The 7,803-nt window shown below is 37.6% G+C and overlaps 1 non-coding gene across 1 annotated transcript; it reads left to right on the top strand.

Annotated features, from left to right (window-relative positions):
• The first annotated feature begins 2,272 nt into the window (after window positions 1–2,272).
• LOC127745154 (small nucleolar RNA R71) lies at window positions 2,273–2,380 on the top strand. The gene has a single exon (XR_008006350.1). It is a non-coding gene; the product is annotated as a small nucleolar RNA R71 (small nucleolar RNA).
• Window positions 2,381–7,803: the final 5,423 nt, after the last annotated feature.

Genomic DNA, 7,803 nt, shown 5'->3' with positions numbered 1-7,803 from the left:
GAAGAGAGAAGGTGAGTTGAGGTAGGTGGGAATCCTGTGGGGTCCATAGATCTTGAGGTGATCCTGTGGGGTCCACAGATCCTGAGGTCTCAATAATTTATCATCCCTGCACCAATTAGGCATGTAAAACGCCCTCTGCATGCAATCCTGGCGTTTAATGCCAGACTTAAGCTTGTTTCTGGCGTTAAACGCCCAGATGTAGCATGTTTCTGGCGTTTAACACCAGCCTGATGCTTGTTTCTGGCGTTAAACGCCAGCTTTCCTCAGGGTGCAAACCTGGCGTTCAAACGCCAGACTGCTGCTTGTTTCTGGCGTTCAACACCAGATTCATGCTCTGTTTTGGTGTTCAACGCCAGCCAGATGCTCCTTATTGGCGTTTAAACGCCAGTAAGCTCTTCCTCCAGGGTGTGCTTTTTCTTCTGCTATTTTTTATTCTATTTTTAATTTTTGCAATTGTTTTGTGACTCCACATGATCATAAACCTAATAAAACATAAAAGAACAAGAGAAATATAGATAAATAAAAATTGGGTTGCCTCCCAATAAGCGCTTCTTTAATGTCAATAGCTTGACAGTGAGCTCTCATGGAGCTTCACAGATCATCAGAGCATTGTTGGGACCTCCCAACACCAAACTTAGAGTTTGAATGTAGGGGTTCAACACCAAACTTAGAGTTTGGTTGTGGCCTCCCAACACCAAACTTAGAGTTTATCTGTGGGGGCTTTGTTTGACTCTGTATTGAGAGAAGCTTTTCATGCTTCCTCTCCATATTTACAAAAGGATAACCTTGAGCTTTAAACACAAGGTAGTCCCCATTCAATTGAAGGACTAGTTCACCTCTGTCAACATCAATCACAGCTCCTGCTGTGGCTAGGAAGGATCTTCCAAGGATGATGCATTCATCCTCCTCCTTCCCAGTGTCTAGGATTATGAAATTAGCAGGGATGTAAAGGCCTTTAACCTTCACTAACATGTCCTCTACCAATCCATAAGCTTGTTTTATTGACTTGTCTGCCATCTCTAATGAGATTCTTGCAGCTTGTACCTCAAAGATCCCCAGCTTCTCCATTACAGAGAGTGGCATAAGATTTATACCTGACCCCAGGTCACACAGAGCCTTCTCAAAGGTTATGGTGCCTATGGTACAGGGTATTAAGAATTTACCAGGATCTTGTTTCTTTTGAGGTAGAGTTTGCTGAACCCATGTATCTAGTTCACTAATGAGCAAGGGAGGTTCACCTTTCCAAGTCTCATTACCAAATAACTTGGCATTCAGCTTCATGATGGCTCCTAGATATTGAGCAACTTGCTCTTCAGTTACATCTTCATCCTCTTTAGAGGAAGAATAGTTCTCAGAGCTCATGAATGGCAAAAGGAGGTTCAATGGAATCTCTATGGTCTTTAAGTGAGCCTCAGTTTCCTTAGGTTCCTCAGTTTGGAACTCCTTTTTGTTCAGAGGACGTCCCAGGAGGTCTTCCTCAGTGGGATTCACGTCCTTCTCCTCCTTTGTGCATTCGGCCATATTGATTAATATCAATGGCCTTGCACTCTCTTTTTGGATTCTCTTCTGTATTGCTTGGGAGAGTACTAGGAGGAGTTTCAGTGATTTTCTTACTCAGGTGGCCCACTTGTGCCTCCAAATTTATAATGGAGGACATTGTTTCACTCGTGAAACTTAAAGTGGCCTTAGACAGATCAGAGACTATGTTTGCTAAGCTAGAGGGGCTCTGTTCAGAATTCTCTGTCTGTTGCTGAGAAGATGATGGAAAAGGCTTGCTATTGCTAAGCCTGTTTCTTCCACCATTATTAAAGCCTTGTTGATCCTTTCATGAGAAATTTGGATGATTTCTCCATGAGGAATTATAGGTGTTTCCATAAGATTCACCCATGTAATTTACCTCTGCCATTGCAGGGTTCTCAGAATCATAAGCTTCTTCTTCAGAAGATGCTTCTTTAGTACTGTTGGATGCATTTTGCAATCCATTCAGACTTTGAGAAATCATGTTGACTTGCTGAGTCAACATTTTGTTCTGAGTCAATATGGCATTCAGAGCATCAATTTCAAGAACTCCCTTCCTCTGAGGCGTCTCATTACTCACAGGATTCCTCTCAGAAGTGTACATGAATTGGTTGTTTGCAACCATTTCAATAAGTTCTTGAGCTTCTGCAGGCGTTTTCTTTAGGTGAATAGATCCACCTACAGAATGGTTCAGTGACATCTTAGAGAACTTAGATAGACCATAATAGAATATATCCAGAATGGTCCACTTTGAAAGCATGTCAGAAGGACACTTTTTGGTCATCTGCTTGTATCTTTCCCAAGCTTCATAGAGGGATTCACCATCTTTTTGCTTGAAGATTTGAACATCCACTCTAAGTTTGCTCAGCTTCTGGGGAGGAAAGAACTTCGCCAAGAAGGCCGTGACCAGCTTATCCCAAGAGTCCAGGCTATCTTTAGGTTGTGAGTCCAACCATATTCTAGCTCTGTCTCTTACAGCAAAAGGGAAAAGCATGAGCCTGTAGACTTCAGGATCTACTCCATTAGTCTTGACAGTCTCACAGATCTGCAAGAACTCAGTTAAAAACTGGTAGGAATCTTCTGATAGAAGTCCATGAAACTTGTAGTTTTGTTGCATTAGAGCAACTAGTTGAGGCTTCAGCTCAAAATTGTTTGCTCCAATGGCAGGATTGAGATGCTTCTTCCATAAAAGTTGGAAGTAGGTGTAGTATAATCACCAAGCATCCTCCTTGCGTTATTGTTGTTATTATTATTTTCGGCTGCCATCTCCTCTTCTTTTTCGAAAATTTCTGTCAAGTCCTCTCCAGAGGATTGTGCTTTAGCTTCCCTTAACTTCCTCCTTAGGGTCCTTTCAGGTTCAGGATTTGCTTCAACAAGAATGTCCTTGTCCTTGCTCCTGCTCATATGAAAAAGAAGAGAACAGAAAATAATAATAGGGATCTTCCTTACCACAGTAGAGAGATTCCTTTATATTAGTAGAAGAGGAAAAGAATAGAAGAAGGAAAAGAGGAAAATTCAAACTCAGAGAGGAAGAGGGGGTTCGAATTTTAAGATGAAGAGAAGTGTTAGTAAATAAATAAATAAATAGAAAGAGATGAGAGAGAAGAGTTTTCGAAAATTAACTAAAATAAAAGAAAAATATTAAAGTTAAAATTCAAAAATTAAGAAAAGGAATAAAATAAAAATTAAAATTTGAAACAATTAGTTAAAAAAAGAATTTTGAAAAAGAGGGAGGTAATTTTTGAAAATTAGAGAGAGGAAAGTAGTTAGGTGGTTTTGAAAAATATAAGAAACAAACAAAAAGTCAATTAGTTAGTTGAAAAAGATTTGAAAATTAATTTTGAAAAAGATATGATTTGAAAAAGATATTTTGAAAAGATATGATTGAAAAAGATATTTTGAAAAAGATTTGATTTTTAAAATTAATAGTGATTACTTGACTAACAAGAAACTAAAAGATATGACTATAGAATTTAAAGATTGAACCTTTCTTAACAAGAAAGGAACAAACTTCAAATTTTTGAATCAATCACATTAATTGTTAGTAAAGTTTTTGAAATTTTGAAATAAAGATAAGAAAAAGATTTTGAAAATAAATTTTAAAATTTTTTGAAAATAATAAAAAAATGAAAAAGATTTTGAAAAGATAAGATTTTTAAAATTGAACATTTGACTTGACTTATAAGAAATAGCTAAGTTTTAAAAATTTTTGACTAAGTCAACTCAAATTTTCGAAAATTATGAGCAAAATAAGGAAACTATATTTTTTTATTTTTGAATTTTTAATGAGGAGAGAGAAAAACACAAATATGACCCAAAACATGAAAATTTTGGATCAAAACACTTAATGCATGCAAGAACACTATGAATGTTAAGATGAACACCAAGAACACTTTGAAAATCAAGATGAACATCAAGACTTATTTTTGAAAAATTTTCAAGAAAAGAAAAACTAGCAAGACACCAAACTTAGAAATTTTTCATATTTAGACACTAAGAATTCAAAAATGCATATGAGAAACAACAAAAAACACAAAACAAGAAAATATCAAGATCAAACAAGAAGACTTACTAAGAACAACTTGAAGATCATGAAGAACACCATGCATGAGTTTTCGAAAAATGCACAAATTTTTAAAGACATACAATTGACACCAAACTTAAAAATTGACACTAGACTCAAACAAGAAACACAAAATATTTTTGGTTTTTATGATTTTATTAAATTTTTTGTATTATTTTTTTTGAAAAATGAAAACAAAGAAATTTTTTTTGAAAAATTTTTGAAAACTTTTTGGAAAACAAAATTACCTAATCAGAGCAATAAGATGAACCGTCAGTTGTCCAAATTCGAACAATCCCTGGCAACGGCGCCAAAAACTTGATAGGCAAAATCGTGATTTACACTTTTTATAACTCGAACAATTCTTAGTAATGGCTCCAAAAACTTAGTGCACACTACTATGGTTCACTCACATTCTTCACAACTTCGCACAACTAACCAGCAAGTGCACTGGGTCGTCCAAGTAATAAACCTTACGTGAGTAAGGGTCGATCCCACAGAGATTGTTGGTATGAAGCAAGCTATGGTCATCTTGTAAATCTCAGTCAAGCGAATTCAAATGGTTGTAATTTTTTTCGAATATAAAGATAAATAAAACATAAAATAAAGACAGAGATACTTATGTAAATCATTGGTGGGAATTTCAGATAAGTGTATGGAGATGCTTTTGTCCCTTCTGAATCTCTGCTTTCCTACTACCTTCCTTCAATCATTCTCACTCCTTTCCATGGCAAGCTATATGTAGGGCATCACCGTTGTCAATGGCTACTTCCCATTCTCTCAGTGAAAATGGTCCAAATGCTTTGTCACAACACGGCTAATCATCTATCGGTTCTCGATCATGTCGGAATAGAATCCATTGATTCTTTTGCGTCTGTCACTACGTCCAATAATCGTGAGTTTAAAGCTCGTCACAGTAATTCAATCCCTGAATCCTACTCAGAATACCACAGACAAGGTTTAGACTTTCCGGATTCTCAAGAATGGCCGCCAATAATTCTAGCTTATACCACGAAGATTCTGAGTAAGGAATCCAAGAGACATTCATTCAATCTTAGGTAGAACGGAGGTGGTTGTCAGGCACACGTTCATAAGAACGGATGGTGATGAGTGTCACAGATCATCACATCCATCAGGTTGAAGTACGAATGATATCTTAGAACAAGAATAAGCTTGAATTGAATAGAAGAATAATAGTAATTGCATTAATTCTCGAGGTATAGCAGAGCTCCACACCTTAATCTATGGTGTGTAGAAATCCCACCGTTGAAAATACATAAGTGATGGTCCAGGCATGACCGAATGGCCAGCCCCTTGAATGATCAAAAGACCGAATGGTCAAAAGACTAGACCATAGTACAATAGTAAAAAGTTCTATTTATACTAAACTAGCTACTAAGGTTTACAGAAATAAGCCTAAGTGCAGAAATCCACTTTCGGGGCCCACTTTGGTGTGTGCTTGGGCTGAGCTTGAGCTTTACACGTGTAGAGGCTTTTCTTGGGGTTAAACACCAAGTTGTAACGTCTGTTTGGCGTTTAACTCTAGTTTGTGACGTGTTTCTGGCGTTTTACTCCAGAATGCAGCATGAAACTGGCGTTGAATGCCAGTTTGCATCATCTTGACTCAAACAAAGTATAAACCATTATCTATTGCTGGAAAGCCCTGGATGTCTACTTTCCAACGCCGTTAAGAGCACGCCATTTGGAGTTCTGTAGCTCCAAAAAATCCATTTTGAGTGCAGGGAGGTCAGAATCCAACAACATCAGTAATCCTTTTTCAGCCTGAATCAGATTTTTGCTCAGGTCCCTCAATTTCAGTCAGAAAATATCTGAAATAACAGAAAAATATTCAAACTCATAGTAAAGTCCAGAAATGTGAATTTTGCATAAAAACTAATAAAAACATCCCTAAAAGTATCTAGATCCTACTTAAAACTACCTAAAAACAATGCCAAAAAGCGTATAAATTATCCGCTCATCACTTACGACAGAGTTGAATGGTCTTTTGTTTAGGAGATTATGAAGAAGCTTGGTTTTTGTAATAAATGGGTGGATTGGATTAAGGAGTGTGTTACCACAGTGTCCTACTCTGTTACTGTGGATGGACAACCACTTGGTTTTTTCAAACCATGTAGGGGATTGCTACAAGGTGATCCCCTCTCCCACTACCTTTTTCTACTTTGTGTAGAAAGACTTTCCTATCTGCTCCACAGAGGAGAATAGAGGAGAGAAATCTCAGGTCTAAGACTCAATGGTAGATGCCCTATTGATGAGCGGATAATTTATACGCTTTTTGGCACTATTTTTAGTAGGTTTTTAGTACATTTTAGTTAGTTTTTAGTATGTTTTTATTAGTTCTTATTTAAAATTCAATTTTCTGGGCTTTATGTGTGTTTTTCTGTGATTTCAGGTAATTTCTGGCTGAAATTGAGGGACTTGAGCAAAAATCTGATTCAGAGGCTGAAAAAGGACTGCAGATGCTGTTGGATTCTGACCTCTCTGAACTCGAAGCGGATTTTCTGGAGCTACAGAAGCCCAATTGGTGCGCTCTTAATTGCGTTGGAAAGTAGACATCCTGGGCTTTCCAGAAATGTATAATAGTCCATACTTTGCTTGAGATTTGATGGCCCAAACCGGCGTTGCAAATCAGCTTCAGAATTCCCGACGTTTAACACTGGAACTGGCACAAAAATTGGAGTTAAACGCCCAAACTGGCATAAAAGCTGGCGTTTAACTCCAGGAAAAGTCTCTACACATAAAAGCTTCAATGGTCAGCCCAAGCACACACTCAGTGGACTCCGGAAGTGGATTTTTACGTCATTTACTCAATTCTGTATATCCTAGGTTACTAGTTCACTATAAATAGGATCTTTTGACATTGTATCTGGACCTCATGACACATTACATGCTTCTTATTGTATCTTCTACGGCATGAGTCTCTAAACCCCATGGTTGGGGGTGAGGAGCTCTGCTGTGTCTTGATGGATTAATGCAATTACTACTGTTTTTCATTCAATCACGCTTGCTTCTATTCTAAGATATCACTTGTACCTCAAATTGATGAATGTGATGATCCGTGACACTCATCATCATTCTCACCTATGAACGTGTGCCTGACAACCACCTCCGTTCTACCTTAGATTGAGTGAATATCTCTTGGATTCCTTAATCAGAATCTTCGTGATATAAGCTAGAATTGATGGCGGCATTCAAGAGAATCCGGAAGGTCTAAACCTTGTCTGTGGTATTCTGAGTAGGATTCAAGGATTGAATGGCCATGGAAGGAGCCTTGCGTGCATGAAGAAGAAGACAGTAGGAAAGAAGAGATTCAGAAGATAGAGCATCTCCAAAACCTCAACCTGTTCTCCATTACTGCAAAACAAGTATCTATTTAATGTTCTTTTACTTTTCACAATTAATCCTGAGAATTATTGATATCCTGACTAAGAGTTACAAGATAACCATAGCTTGCTTCAAGCCGACAATCTCCGTGGGATCGACCCTTACTCACGTAAGGTATTACTTGGACGACCCAGTGCACTTGCTGGTTAGTTGTGCGGAATTGCAAAAGTGTGATTGCGATTTCGTGCACCAAGTTTTTGGCGCCGTTGCCGGGGATTATTCGAGTTTGGACAACTGACGGTTTATCTTGTTGCTTAGATTAGGACTATTTTATTTTTGTTAGTTTAGAGTCTTTTATTTGAGTTTAGTTTCATATTCTA

The sequence above is a fragment of the Arachis duranensis genome, chromosome 2 (assembly GCF_000817695.3).
Source record: "Arachis duranensis cultivar V14167 chromosome 2, aradu.V14167.gnm2.J7QH, whole genome shotgun sequence".
In the NCBI taxonomy this organism is placed as follows: Eukaryota; Viridiplantae; Streptophyta; class Magnoliopsida; order Fabales; family Fabaceae; genus Arachis; species Arachis duranensis.
The sequence above is the reverse complement of the archived record's forward strand: the minus strand, read 5'-3'. Positions and strand labels throughout refer to the sequence as shown.